Here is a 15,448-nt window from a genome sequence, read left to right on the forward strand (position 1 = left end):
TATTTTAAAATATTTTGAATATTACTTTGATGAGTCTAGTGCTTTTAATGCTTTTAGCTAATGACTGAGTTCTATTTAAAAAAAATTTTCGGGGGCTTCCCTGGTGGCGTAGTGGTTGAGAGTCCGCCTGCCGATTCAGGGGACGTGGGTTCGTGCCTCGGTCCGCAAGGATCCCACATGCCGCGGAGCGGCTGGGCCCGTGAGCCACGGCCGCTGAGCCTGCACGTCCAGAGCCTGTGCTCCGCAACGGGAGAGGCCACAACAGTGAGAGGCCCGCGCACTGCAAAAAAAAAAAAAAAAAAAAAATTTGTTGAGTTTACAGGTGGAAGTCAAGGTGGGTAGAGCATTAAGAGGACAAATTTGCCAATCCCATGGGGTAAATAGCTAGTTTCTAATGGGTATTGATTTCCAAGGAGCAGGGTAGAGATATGGCAGTAAGTTCCCTGCACCTTGGCATGGGTGATGATCATCACCACTCGTCATCCTTGTTCCAAAGGGAAAGGCAAGTGGAGAAACGAGAAAGAGGAAAGTGCTGGGCACAGAGTAGCATTGAACACATATTTGTGACTGAACAAATAATTGAATACAAGACTGCATGACAAGTAGAAGTACCATCTCAGGATACTTGTTTTTATGAGGGTTAAACAAGATAATGCAACAAATGTGAAGCACTTGCTCTATGTCAGGTTTGGGCTAAAATACAAAGTTGGGTCCAAACAAAGACTATTAATTAAGAGGAGAAAGTAAGGTTGAGAAATGAGAAAGTGTATGCAGCAAGGAATTGATGGGCCAGAGAAAGGTCTGGTATTTTAGAGGATATGAAAGATAATGAACAGAGAATAAAATCAGCAACAGGGTTCAGGCATTAAAAAAAAAAAAAATTCACATGATGCTGGTATTAGCAGAACAACCCAGCTCTATGAGATAATTCTCTCACTATACTCCATCTTACTAAACTTACACTACTGAGCTCAACTTGGGCCCCATAGTTAGGATAGGCATTGAGAACGTGTAAATGCTCCAAGGGAGAGTGGCCAATGAGCTGGGTCAGCTCGATGTGCATGTGACAAGTGCGCTTCCACCTCTTGGCTATTGTGAATAATGCTGCTATGAACGTGGGTGTACACAGACCAGTTCAAGTTCCTGCTTTCAATTCTTTTGGGTACATTCCAAGAAGTAGAATTGCTAGATCATATGCTAATTCTGTTTTTAATTTTTTGAGGAAATGCCATAATATTTTCCATAGTTGCTGTACCAATTTACGTTCCCAACAACAGTGCACAATGTTTCCTTGCCAATACTTGTTATTTTCTCTTTTTTGATAGTAACCATCCTAATAGGAGTAGGCTGGTGTCTCACTGGGGTTTTGGTTTTCATTTCCCTAATGGTTATTGACGTTGACCCTGTTATGTTTTATAACTAATAAAGTATATATATATATATTTTTAAACTAAATTTATTTATTTATTTGTTTTTGGCTGTGTTGGGTCTTCATTACTGTGCTTTCTCTAGTTGTGCTTTCTCTAGCTGGGGCTACTCTTCGTTGCGGTGCACGGGCTTCTCCTTGTGGTTGCTTCTCTTGTTGTGGAGCACGGGGTCTATGCATGCGGGCTTCAGTAGTTGTGGCACGCAGGCTCAGTAGTTGTGGCTCTCGGACTCTAGAGCGCAGGCTCAGTAGTTGTGGCACACAGGCTTAGTTGCTCCGCGGCATGTGGGATCTTCCCGGACCAGGGTTCGAACCCGTGTCCCCTGCATTGGCAGGCGGATTCTTAACCACTGTGCCACCAGGGAAGCCCGAGCTGGGCAGAAACTTAATCTGAGTTTATGAAATCTCTTTGCAAGGAGATGTTGATCACCTGTTGCCCATCACTCTTGACTGTGGAAATAGAGAAAAAAGACTTAGTGAAGGTTTCAGAGATTTATTCATAAAGGAAAACCGCCCAGCACAAGGTGATGCAGCTTGATGTAAAGGATCCAGTGGTTGGTTTCACGCTGGATTTCAGCTTTGGCTGTCACGCATCACCTGTGCAAGTGCCGGGTTAATTGTTAAATCTCTCTCTGTGCCTTGATCGGCCAGGCAGGGCAGTAGGGGCAGATCCTGAGATGGGCCAGCGTTGTGTTGTAGGGCACTTGCCTTGTCTGAGGCGCTTGCATGGCTTTCAAGCAAGCAAGAGTGAAGGAAGAAAGGGAGCTTTATCTGTCAACAAGGGGGGTTGGGCCATTTCTGCAGACCCAGAAAGTTTGGGAATCTGAGGATTCAAGTTTCTCAAGTGCATCCAGGCAAGTATTCCCATCTCAAGTCTCTAGGTCCTATTCCTTCTCTACCAGGACACTTCTTTGGTATAGACCTGCCTAGGCTAAGGAGTCATCCTTCTTTGAAGTTCTGCCGACTCTTGTGGTTAAGTCCTGGGCCTGGCCTCCAGCTCTCTGTTCTTTAGGCTCAGGAAATGAAGGTCTCTTTAAATACTTCCAAGGAGACTCCGATTCTCACATTTTGCTTTAAATTAATGATTGATTGCCCTGCACCTGTCGTTTTCCTTTTCAAAGCTCTGGAGGGTTTTTGGCAGTAGGCACCCTATTCCAAAGTCCTTAAAAATACTCCGTTCCTCTCAAATGCCAGAGATATTGCATGAATTTATGCATCCCCTCTACCTGTATCACTCCTTCTCCACCAGAGGGGAACATTTTAGCAATTGCACTGCTACTGCATGTCAGGAACTATCAATACCCCACCTACCACCAGTGATGAGATCCGTATTGCCCTCCAATCAGTGGGTGATCTAATTCCAGAATCTCATCCTTAGAACTTGTTTTCTAGGACCACTCCTGGTACCAGCCATTTTAATTGGGTCCCTTAGAAACAGTTGGGCCCAGGGATTCAGGCCCATTTGTTTTGCTGAGGGAGTGCTTTTCAGGAGAAAATCTGCACCATGATAAGGGATGCAGGATAAGGAAAGTTAAGCAAGGATGTAGTTCTGGGTAAAGTCTAGTCTCCGCTGAGCCAAGAGGTGTGTGTGTGTGTGTGTGTGTGTGTGTGTGTGTGTGTGTGTGTGTGTGTGTGTGTGTGTGTGTGTGTAGCTCTGAAGCATATATCACAACATAAATTTTCTCACCTTCAGATGCAGAGTCAGCCTTCTGAACCCCAGTATGAGTCAGTCATTGGCTCCAGGGTACCCTTAGGGATAGGGCATAACCTCCAGGTGAGGCAGTGCCCAGTGGCTGAGGGCAGTTCTCCCAGAGAAGGGGGCAACTGTGAGCCATTAGCAGCTACCATTTACAATAGCTGAGGAATGGGATCTGGGCATCAGATGTACTTTCCACCCTACTTTTGGATGGTGACCGGTATGGACTATATCACTAGGACGCCTTGCCATCTACTTTCTAGTTGGGTTAAAAAAAAACTGGGAGCCTTAGCACTGGATCACACAGAAAATGGAATGAGGTCAAGGTATTTATGCACTTGGCTTCCTCCCTGTAAGATCATCTTAGGCTGGCTACATCCCTTGACCAAGTCAAGACAGCCCTGTCCCTGTGACTTTTTACTTCCAGGTTCCTTCCAGGTAAACTCTCCCTTCCCTCATCCCTTCAAACTTGGGTGTTGCCCTACCCCTTCTAGTTCCTTTAAGCCCCATCCATATTTTGTCAACAATCTCTTTATTAAACGTTCCTTGAATTATTTTGAGTGTGTTGTGACCTGTGGAGACTAATGCAGTATGCCACCATGACAGCAATTGATGGGATCAGGAAGATAAAAAGTTTGCTTTTTACTCAAGTACACAGAGCATCTATCCAAGGTTTTTGAGTAGAAGAGTGAAATCATCTGATTTTTTTTGAACTTTCAATTTTCTCTTAGTTGCCTGTACCAAGTAGGTTTTCCAGTAATTCTTTTCAAGAAAAGAGACAAGAATGTTATATTTTCTGAACCCTCATATTTCTGAGTATGCATGTGTGTTTGTGGTTTTCATGCATAAGTGATAACTGGCTGGGTATTAAAATTCTTGAGTCAACAGTTCTAGCCCCCCAACTGTGTAGATGCCTTTCTAGGATTCTAGAATTTAGTGTAAGAGAAGACAGAGATGAGCTTTATTTTTGCTTCCTTGTAGGTATCCCATTGTTCCTGCCTCAATACTTATAGGATTTTCCCCTTAAACTTATGGTTGTATACTCTGCCACAGGGTATCTTAATGTGTCTTTTCTTATATTTGACAAAACCTGTATGTCCTACAGGACTTTTTTAAAGTTTTTTTGATTGATTTGATGATGGCTTCTGCTCCACTCTTTTTGGATTTATTACACAAAAATATTATGTAATTATTAGTAATCTTATTCTTTTTTCCTCTCCATTTACACTTTTGGTCTTTTTCCTCTGTGTTCTGTGCCAGCTTTTTTGGCCTCTCTTCCATTCCTCTGATTTTCTTCAGTCAATTCTGCTCCTTACTGCTTCAGTGAAGGGTTTGATAACTGCATTGGAATTTGTTTCCTGGCACTCCTTGCTTATTTAACTTGCTCCCCTTTTAGCTGATCTAACTGTCTTTATAACTCCTTAACTGTTTTATCTGTGACTTTCTGAATTACGGAGGCCATGATGCCGAGGTACTCTAAAAATGTAGTTCTTGTAGTACATCATTTTAAAAATTATGGTTGTCTTTTGCTTCAGGATAATTGACTCATTCATTCATCTATTGTAGTGAGTACCTTGGGATACATCAGAACAAAAGAGACAAAAATCTCTCTTCTCGTGAAGCTTACATTTGGATGAAAAGAGAAAGACAATAAACAAAAGGCATAATTAATTAGATAACTACAGAATGTTAGAAAGGCTAAATGTTCTGGGAAAATAGAGATGTTAGTAAGAGGATTAGATAGTGCACTCGGGGAGACTTCATTGAGAAGATGAAATTTGATCAAAGACTTGAAAGATGCCTGGGAATTGTTCATGCAGCTCTCTGAGGAAGAGCTTTTCAGATAGGCACACAGCAAGTGCAAGACTGTTAAGGCAGGAGCATGCCTGGTGTGTCTGAGGAATAGTGAGGAGGCCAGTGAGGCTGCAGCACGGTGAATAAAGGAAAGAAGACAGGCAAAGAGGTCAGAAAGGTAACCTGGGGATACATCCTGAGAGTTTTTGATTTTTACCCTAAAGGGTTTTGACTCTTACCCTAAAGAAGATAGAAAGTCTTTGGACAGATTTTTTTTTTTTTTTTTTTTTTTTTCCGGTATGCGGGCCTCTCGCTGCTGTGGCCTCTTCCGTTGCGGAGCACAGGGTCCGGACGCGCAGGCTCAGCGGCCATGGCTCACGGGCCCAGCCACTCCGCGGCATGTGGGATCTTCCCGGACCGGGGCACGAACCCGTGTCCCCTGCATCGGCAGGCGGACTCTCAACCACTGCGCCACCAGGGAAGCCCTCTTTGGACAGCTTTGAGCAAAGGCATGATCTGATTACATTTTGAAAGAATCTTTTCCACCATTCTATTGAGAACAAGTTAAGGGGAGAAAAGGAAAAGTAGAATATGGAGAACAGTTAGAAAATCATTGCAGTATTCCAGGTGAGAGGCGACGGTAGCTAAGGACCAGATGGTCACAGTGGAGGTAATAGGACTGGTCAGATTTCAGATATATTTTATAGGTAGAACTAGAAGGATTTTCTGACAAATGTGAGTTGTGAAAGAAATTAAGGAGTCAATATAACTCCATGATTTGGGGACTAAGCAATTGGAGGGATTCAGTTGTCATCAACTGAGATGCGAGAAAATGCTTGTGGAGTAAGTCTGGGGGAGCAGATTAGAATTTTGTTTTAGATGTGTTAAATTTGAAATGAAGAATAATGAAAATGTCACATTGAATATTTATTTACTTTTCATTGAAATATAGTTGATTTACAACATATTAGTTTCAGGTGTACAACATAGTGATTCAAAATTTTTATAGATTATATTACATTAAAAGATATTTTAAAATATTGGCTATATTCCTTGTGTTTACAATATATCCTGGTACCTTATTTTATACATGGTAGTTTGTACCTCTTAATTTCCTACCCTATCTGTCCTTCCCCCATTCCCTCTCCCCACTGATAACCACTAGTTTGTCTTTATATCTGTGCGTCTGTCTTCCTTTATTATTTTTTTTGCGGTACGCGGGCCTCTCACTGTTGTGGCCTTTCCCGTTGAGGAGCACAGGCTCCGGACGCGCAGGCTCAGCGGCCATGGCTCACGGGCCCAGCAGCTCCGCGGCATGTGGGATCTTCCCGGACCGGGGCACGAACCCGTGTCCCCTGTATCGGCAGGTGGACTCTCAACCACTGTGCCACCAGGGAAGCCCCGTCTTCCTTTTTTGTTACATTCACTAGTTTGTTGTATTTTTTAGATTCCACATATAAGAATATCATACAGTATTTGTCTTTCTCTGTCTGGCTTATTTCACTTAGCATAATGCTGTCCAGGTCCATCTGTGTTGTTGCAAATGGGAAAATTTCTTTTTATGGCTGAGTAGTATTCCATTGTATATACATCACATCATCTTTGTTCATTCATCTGTTGATGGATACTTAGGTTGTTTTCATATCTTAGTTATTGTAAATAATGCTGCTATGAACATTGGGGTGCATGTATCTTTTCAAATTAGTGTTTTTTTTTTCTTTGGATATATGCCCAGGAGCAGAATTACTGGATAACATGGTAGTTCTATTTTTAGTTTTTTGAGAAACCTCCATACTGTTTTCCCTAGTGACTGTACCAATTTACATTCTAACCAGCAGTGTACGAGGGTTCCGTTTTCTCCACATCCTCTCCAACATTTGTTATTTGTTGTCCTTTTGATAGCCATTCTGACAGGTGTGAGGTAATAGCTCATTTTGTTTTGATTTGCATTTCTCGGATTAGCGATGTTGAGCATCTTTTCATGTGCCTGTTGGTCATCTGTATGTCTTCTTTGGAAAAATGTCTATTTAGGTCTTCTACTCATTTTGTAATCAGATTGTTTGCTTTTTGACATTGAGTTATATGAGCTATATATATATATATATATATACACACACATATATATATATAACATATATATATGTGTGTATATATGTGTGTATATATGTGTGTATATATATATAATTTATGTTTCATGGAAAGGCATTTTATTTTAAATATAGCAGTGTGTACATGTCAATCCCAAACTCCCTCCCAATGTATTCCTCCCCCCACCCACCCTTTCTCCCTGGTAACCATAAGGTTGTTCTCTAAGTCTGTGAGTCTGTTTCTGTTTCATAAATAAGTTCATTTGTATCATTTTTTTAAGATTCTGCATATAAGCAATATCATATGGTATTTGTCTTTCTCTGTCTGACTTACTTCACTTAGTACGATAATCTCCAGGTCCATCCATGTTGCTGCAAATGGCATTTCATTCTTTTTAATGGCTGAAAAATATCCCATTGTATAGATGTACCACATCTTCTTTATCCATTCATCTGTTGATGGATGTTTAGGTTGTTTCCATGTCTTGGCTATTGTAAACAGTGCTGCAATGAACACTGGGGTGCATGTATCCTTTTGAACCATGTTTACTCTGGATATATGCCCAAGAGTGGGATTGCTGGATCATATGGTAGCTCTACTTTTAGTTTTTAAGGAACCTCCATACTGTTCTCCATAGTGGCTGTATCAATTTACATTCCCACCAACAGTGTAGGAGGGTCCTCTTTTCTCCACACCCTCTCCAGCATTTATTGTTTACAGATTTTTTGATGATGATCATTCTGACTGGTGTGAGGTGGTATCTCATTGTACTTCTAATTTGCATTTCTCTAATAGTTAGTTAGCAATGTTGAGCATCTTTTCATGTGCCTCTTGGCCATCTGTATGTCTTCTTTGGAGAAATGTCTCTTTAGGTCTTCTGCCAATTTTTTTTTTATTTTTTTATATTGAGCTGAATAAGCTGTTTGTAAATTTTGGAGACTACTCCCTTGTCAGTTGCATCATTTGCAAATATTTTCACCCATTCTGTGGGTTGTTTTTTTGTTTTGTTTATGGTTTCCTTTGCTGTGCAAAAGCTTTGAGTTTAATTAGGTCCCATTTGTTTATTTTTGGGAGATGATCAAAAAAGATATTACTGCGTTTATGTCAAAGAGTATTCTGCCTATGTTTTCCTCTAAGAGTTTTATACTATCTGGTCTTACATTTAGGCCTTTAATCCATTTTGAGTTTATTTTTGTGTATGGTGTTAAAGAATGTTCTGATTTCATTTTTTTACATGTAGCTGTCCAGTTTTCCCAGCCACTTATCGAAAAGACTGTCCTTCCTCCATTTTATAGTCTTGCCTCCTTTGTCATAGATTAATTGGCCATAGGTGCGTGGGTTTATTTCTGGGCTTTCTATCCTGTACCATTGATCTATATTTCTGTTTTTGTGACAGTACCGTACTGTTTTGATGACTGTAGCTTTGTAGTCTAAAGTCTAAATTCTAAAGTCAGGGTGCCTGATTCCTCCAGCTCCATTTTTCTTTCTCAAGATTTCTTTGGCTATTCAGGGTCTTTTGTGTCAAAATTTTTTTGTTACAGTTCTGTGAAAAATGCCATTGGTAATTTGATAGTGATTGCACTCAATCTGTAGATTGCCTTGGGAATATGGTCATTTTAACCATACTAATTCTTCCAATCCATGAACATGATACATCTTTCCAACTATCTGTGTCATCTTCAATTTATTTCATCATTGTCTTATAGTTTTCCAAGGAGGTTTTTACCTCCTTAGATTTATTCCTAGGTATGTTACTCTTTTTGATGTGATGGTAAATGGAATTATTTCTTAATTTCTTTCTAATAGTTTTTGTTAGTGTATAGAAATGTGACAGATTTTTGTATGTTTATTTTGTATCCTTCAACTTTATTGAATTTATTGAGCTCTAGTAGTTTTTTGTGGCATCTTTAGGATTTCCTATGTATGGGGTCATGTCATCTGCAAACAGTGACAGTTTTACTTCTTCCTTTCCAATTTGGATTCCTTTTATTTCTTCTCTGACTGCTGTGGCTAGGATTTCCAATACTATGTTGAATAAAAGTGGCAAGAGTGGGCATCCTTGTCTTGTTCCTGATCTTAGAAGAAATGCTTTCAGCTTTTCATAATTGAGTGTAATGTCTGCTCTGGGCTTATCATATATGGTCTTTATTATGTTGAGGTATGTTCCCTCTGTCCCACTTATTGAGAGTATAAAAACTCTTTATAATTTATGTTTATGATAAAACATAAATGGATGTTAATTTTGTAAAAAGCTTTTTTTGCATCTACTGAAATGATCACATGGTTTTTCTTCTTCAGTTTGTTAATGTGGTTTATCACATTGATTTTGTGAATATTAAAAAATCCTTCAGATGTAGAGAACAAATGTATGGATACCAAGGGGGAAAGGTGGGGTGGTGGTATGAACTGCGAGACTGGGATTGACATATATACACCATTGATACTATGTATAAAATAGATAACTAATGAGAGCCTACTGTATAGCACAGGGAGCTCTACTCAATGCTCTGTGTTGACCTAAATGGGAAGGAAATCCAAAAAAGAGGGGATATATGTATATGTATTGCTGATTCACTTTGCTATACAGTAGAAATTAACACAATATTGTAAAGCAACTATACTCCAATAAAAAATTTTTTTTAAAAAAGTAAAAAAATTGGCCCATGGGGAAAAAAATTAAAAATAAATAAATAAAATAAAAAATCCTTGCATCCCTGGGATAAATCCCACTTGATCATGGTTATGATCCTTTTAATATATTGTTGAATTTGGTTTGCTAATATTTGGTTGAGGATTCCTGAATCTATGTTCATGAGTGATATTGGCCTGAAATTGTGTGTGTGTGTGTGTGTGTGTGATATCTTTGTGTGGTTTTGGTATCAGGGTGATTCTGGCCTCAAAGAATGAGTTCAGAAGTATTCCTTCCTCTGCAATTTTTTAAATAGTTTGAGAAGGATAGGTGTTAACTCTTTTCTAAATGTTTGGTAGAATTCAGCTGTGAAGCCGTCTGGGCCTGGACTTTTGCTTGTTGGGAATTTTAAAATTACTGATTCAATTTCATTACTGGTAATTGGTCTGTTCATATTTTCTATTTCTTCCTTGTTCAGTCTTGGGAGACTGTACCTTTCTAAGAATTTGTCCATTTCTTCTAGGTTGTCCATTTTACTGGCATATAATTGTTTGTAGTAATCTCTTATGATCCTTTTGTATTTCTGAAATATATGTTGTAACTTCTCCTTTTTCACTTCCAATTTTATTGATTTGGGCCCTCCCTCTTTTTTTCTTGATGAGTCTGGCTAAAGGTTTATCAATTTTATCTTTTCAAGGAACCAACTCTTAGTTTCTTTGATCTTTTCTATTGCTTTTTAAAATTTCTATTTCATTTATTTCTGCTCTGCTCTTTATGATTTCTTTCCTTCTACCAACTTTGGGTTTTGTTCTTCTTTTTCTAGTTCCTTTAGTTGTAAGTTTAGGTTTTTTACTTGAGGATTTTCTTGTTTCCTGAGGTATGCTTATATCACTATAAAATTCCCTCTTAGAACTGCTTTTGGCTGTGTCCCGTAGGTTTTGAATCACTGTGTTGTTCTATTTACCTCCAGGTATTTTTAACTTTTCTTCAGTGATCCATTGGCTGTTTAGTAGAATATTGTTTAGCCTCCACGTGTTTGTGCTTTTTGCAGTTTTTATCTTGTAGTTGATTTCCAGTTTCGTTGTGTTGTGATTGGTAAAGATGCTTGATATGATTTCAATTCTTAAAATTTACTAAGACTTGTTTTGTGGCCTAAGATATACTTTATCCTGCAGAATGTTCCATGTGCATTGAAAAGAATGTGTATTCTGCTGCTTTTGGATGCAGTATTCTCTCTATATATCTATTAAGTTCATTTAGTCTAATGTGTCATTTAAGACCAGTGTTTTCTTATTTTTCTGTCTAGATGATCTGTTCATTGAGGTAAGTGGCATGTTAAAATCCCCTGCCATTACTGTGTTTTACTGTCAATTTCTCCCTTTATGTCTGTTAATATTTGCTTTATGTATTTAGGTGTTCCTATATTGAATGCATATATATTTACAATTGTTACATCTTCTTCTTGGATTGACCTTTGGTCATTATGTACTGTCCTTCTTTGTCTCTTGTTACAGTGTTTGTTTTAAAGTCTATCTTGTTTGGTATAAGTACTGCTACCTCAGCTTTCTTTTGATTTCCACTTGCATGGAATACCATTTTCCATCCCCTCACTTTCAGTCTGTGTCTTTAGATCAGAAATGAGTCTCTTGTAGGCAGCATATATATGGGTCTTGGTTTTTATTTTTCATCCATTCAGCCACTCTGTCTTTTGATTGGAGCATTTAGTCCCTTTCCATTTACAATAATTATTGATAGGTATGTACTTATTGCCATTTTGTTAATTGTTTTGGGGTTGTTTTCCTAGTTATTTTTGTTCCTTTCTTTTGTTCTCTTCCCTTTTGATTTGATGACTATTTTTAGGGTTTATGTTTGGATTCCTTCTTCTTTCTTGCATGTGTATGTAGTATAGATTTTTGGTGTGTCATTACCATGAGGTTTATATATAGTAACCTATATGTATGTGATTATTGTAAGTTGTTGAGATCTTAATTTCAAATGCATTTTAACAACCCTGCATTTTTATCCCCCTCCCCACCACGATTACTCTTTTTGACACCATATTTTACATCTTTTTGTTTTGTGTATCCCTTAACTACTCATTGTGGCCATAGATGATTTTACTAATTTTGTCTTTAACTTTCCTACTTAGCTTTGCACATGGTTGATTCACTACCTTTACTGTATATTTGCTTTTACCAAAGAGTTTTCTCCTTCTGTAATTTTCAGGTTTATAACTGCGGCCTTTTCTTTTCTGCTCAGAGAAGTCCCTTTAACATTTCTCATAAAGCTTAGCTCTTTTAGCTTTTGTTTGTCTGTAAAACCTTTGCTCTCTTTATCAAATCCAAATGAAAGCTTTGATGGGTAGAGTATTCTTAGTTGTAGGTTTTTCCCTTTCATCACTTTAAATATATCCTGCCACTCCCTTCTGACCTGCAGAGTTTCTGGTGAAAAGCCAGCTGATGGCCTAATAGGAGTTCCCTTGTATGTGACTTGTTGCTTTTCCCTTACTGCTTAATATTTTCTCTTTATATTTAATTTTGCCATTTTCATTACAATGTGTCCTGGCATGATTCTCTTTGGGTTGATCCTTTTGGGACTCCGTGTTTCCTATACTTGGATGTCTGTTTCCTTTCCCAGGTTAGGGAAGTTTTCAGCTATTATGTCTTCGAATATGTTCTCTGCCCCTTTCTCTCCCTTCTCCTCTGGGATCCTTATAATGCAAATGTTAGTAAACTTGATGCTGTCTCAGAGGTCTCTTAAATTATTCTCATTTCTTTTTATTCTTTTTTTTTCCCTTTGTTAAGCTTCAGTGGTTTCCACTACTCTATCTTCCAGCCCACTGATCCATTTCTCTGTATCATCATCTAATCTGTTGATTCCGTCTAGTGTGTCTTTTACTTTGGATATTGTATTCTTCAGCTTTGCTTGGTTCTTCTTTATATCTTCTAAATCTCTGTTAAACTTCTTACTGTCTTCATCCATTCTTCTCCCAAGTTCTTTGATCATCTTTCCAATCAATAGCTTGAACTCTTTATCAGGTAGATTGCCTTTAAACTTCACTTAGTGCTTCTTCTGGGGTTTTATCTTCTTCCTTAGTTTGGAACATGTTCCTCTACTGCCTCATTTTGCCTAATTTGCTGTTATTTCTATGAGTTTGTATCACCTTGGATAAGTGGCCTTTTGTAGACGATGTCCTGTGCATTCCAGCAGTGCACTCCCCTCTGGTCACCAGAGCTGTATGCTCTGGAGGTGCCCCCTCTGTGGGCTGTATGGATCCTTCTATTGTGGCGGGCTGACTACTGTGGGTGGTCTGGTAGGCATGGCTGGCTCCCAGTCCGGTAGGTTGCAGGCCCTACCTTGTGCAGAGGGTGCAGCTACTGGTTGGGCCGGGTCACATGGTGGTTGGCTGTGGAACCCTGGGTGGTGGGCAGGGCTAGTGCTGGCCTGCTGGTGGACAGAGCTGGGTTCTGAAGTAGGTAGTTGCAGGGCCAGGGTTCCTGGATCTAGTGTCATCCTGATGATGGTTGGGGCTGGTTCCTGACATGGCTAGGTGTGGGTTCTGGTGTGTCTCAAAGCTGGTACGGGCCCACTGGTGAGTAGGGCTGGATCCTGGGGCAGCTGGCTGAGGGGTCCAATGTGTCTTGGAACTGGTATTGGCCTGATGGTGGGTGGGGCTGTAGCCTGGGGAGTCCCCAGACTGGTGCTGGCCTACTGGTGTGCGGGCTGGGTCCTGTCATGGCAGGCTGCAGGGCTGCGGTCATCCTGGGGCTGGTGTTCACCTCCTGGTCAGTAGGGCTATGGCCCAGGGTGTCTGGGTAGCTGGTTCCTGCCCACTGATGTGTGATGGCGTTCCTATGGCTAGTGACAGCTCACTGGTGGGCAGCACCAGGTCCTGGGGTCTCTGGCTGCAGGACCTTGGAAGTCCCGGTGGTACTGCCAATGCACTGTGTGTAGGGCTGGATCCTGGACCCTCTGGTGGACAGGGCTGTGTCCTAGACAGGCTGTGGCCTCAGGGGTTCTTAAGGTTGTCTCCTGCTGGTAGGTGGGGCTGTGTCCCCACCTGGCTAGTTGCTTGGCCTGAGGTGTCCCAGTACTGGTGCCAACAGGCTGGTGGGTAAGGCCAGGTCCCAGTGCTAATAAGCTAGAGGAAAGATACCAAAATGGTGCTTGCCAGCACCCGTGTCCACATGGTAGAACAAGCTGCCAAAAGTGGCTGCCACCAGCATCTCTGTCCCCAGGGTGAGCTCCAGTTACCTCCTGTCTCTCCCAGAGGCTCTCCAAGAACAGCAGGTGGGTCTGACCCAGGCTCCTTTCAAATTACTTCTTCTGCCCTGGATCCCAGAGCATGTGAGATTTTTGTGTGTGCTCTTTAAGAGTGGAGCCTCTATTTCCCACAGCCCTCTGGTTCTCCCAAATGTAAGCTCTACTGGCCTTCAAAGCCAAGAATCTAGAGGCTCATCTTCCTAGTGTAGGATGCCCGGGCTGGGGAGCCAATATGGGGCTCAGACCCATTACTCCTTGGGGAGAACCTCTACAATTGTAACTATCCTCTCATTTGTGGGTCGCCTACCCAGGGGCGTGGGTCTTAACCATACTGCAACTCTACCTCTCCTACCCACCACACTGTGGTTCCTTCTTTATATCTTTAGTTGTAGATGATCATTTCTGCTAGATCAAGTTACTCTGTAAATAGTTGTGATTTTGGTGTGCCTGTAAGTGGAGGTGAGCTCAGGGCCTTCCTACTCTGCCATCTTGGCCAAGGTCCTCTAGAATATTGAATAAAGTCTGTATTCAGAAGTCAAGCAGGAGACATAAACTTGGGATTTGTCAGCACATAAATGTTATTTCAAATTATAAGATTAGATAAAATTACCAAAGGGGATGTGTGATTCAGACCAAGACCTGAATCCTGGAGCAGTCCAATGTTGAGCTGGGGAGAAGAGGAGCAACCAATGAGGTAAGAACAAACCAAGCCCAGGAAGTGTGTATTAAGGAGAAAAGAACAATCAGCTACATCAAATGCTGCTGATGTGCAGGGAAGAGGGCTGAGACTGGAACCCCGGCTTTAGCAAAGCAGAGGTCATTGGTGATCCTGACAAGAGTTTAAGTTTGGAGTGTGGAGGCAAAAGTTTTACTGAAGCATTTAAGAGAATGAGTGAAAAAGAACTAGAAACCATAAGCATAGACACATTTTTTCAAGGACTGTTGCTATAAAGAGCAAAGATATGAGGTGGAGGCTGACAGGGGAAGTGGTGAGGAAAGGTGGTTGGTGTTTTGGTTTTGTTTTTGTTTTTTGCGGTACGCGGGCCTCTCACTGTTGTGGCCGCTCCTGTTGCGGAGCACAGGCTCCGGACACACAGGCTCAGCGGCCATGGCTCACCGGCCCAGCCACTCGGCGGCATGTGGGATCTTCCCAGACCGGGGCACGAACCTGTGTCCCCTGCATAGGCAGGCGTACTCCCAACCACTGTGCCACCAGGGAAGCCCCCGGTTTTTGTTTTTTTAAGAAGGAAGAAACAACAGTGCTTTTGTATGTTACAGGGGATGACCCAGGAGGATGTTCTCTTTTGCTTCTTACAGTGTGCTCATAGGCTCCACGCACAGCTTTTCACACATCCTTGGATGAGATCCAGTCTTTTTACTCAATACACAGGGTAAGTGCACTACCCCAGGCCCTGCTCAGTTATACATTTGGCTACTAGTCAAAACTCTTCTTATACCTGCAGCTGAAAAGCAGGGTGTTGTGCTCCACAGACGTTTCTAGCATTCAGTAGCTGTTCACAAAGTGTGACTGTTGAATTCAGGTAGGATCTGA

At 41.0% G+C, this 15,448-nt stretch overlaps 1 long non-coding RNA gene across 1 annotated transcript in view; it reads left to right on the forward strand.

Moving 5' to 3' along the window:
• LOC132423576 (uncharacterized) overlaps positions 1–15,448 on the forward strand; it is a 30,895-nt gene that overhangs the window by 12,963 nt on the left and 2,484 nt on the right. Inside the window, exon 3 of the long non-coding RNA XR_009519007.1 lies at positions 15,175–15,287. This is a non-coding gene — a long non-coding RNA (uncharacterized lncRNA). The remainder of the gene's footprint in view (positions 1–15,174; positions 15,288–15,448) is intronic.

Source organism: Delphinus delphis, chromosome 1, assembly GCF_949987515.2.
Source record: "Delphinus delphis chromosome 1, mDelDel1.2, whole genome shotgun sequence".
In the NCBI taxonomy this organism is placed as follows: domain Eukaryota; kingdom Metazoa; phylum Chordata; class Mammalia; order Artiodactyla; family Delphinidae; genus Delphinus; species Delphinus delphis.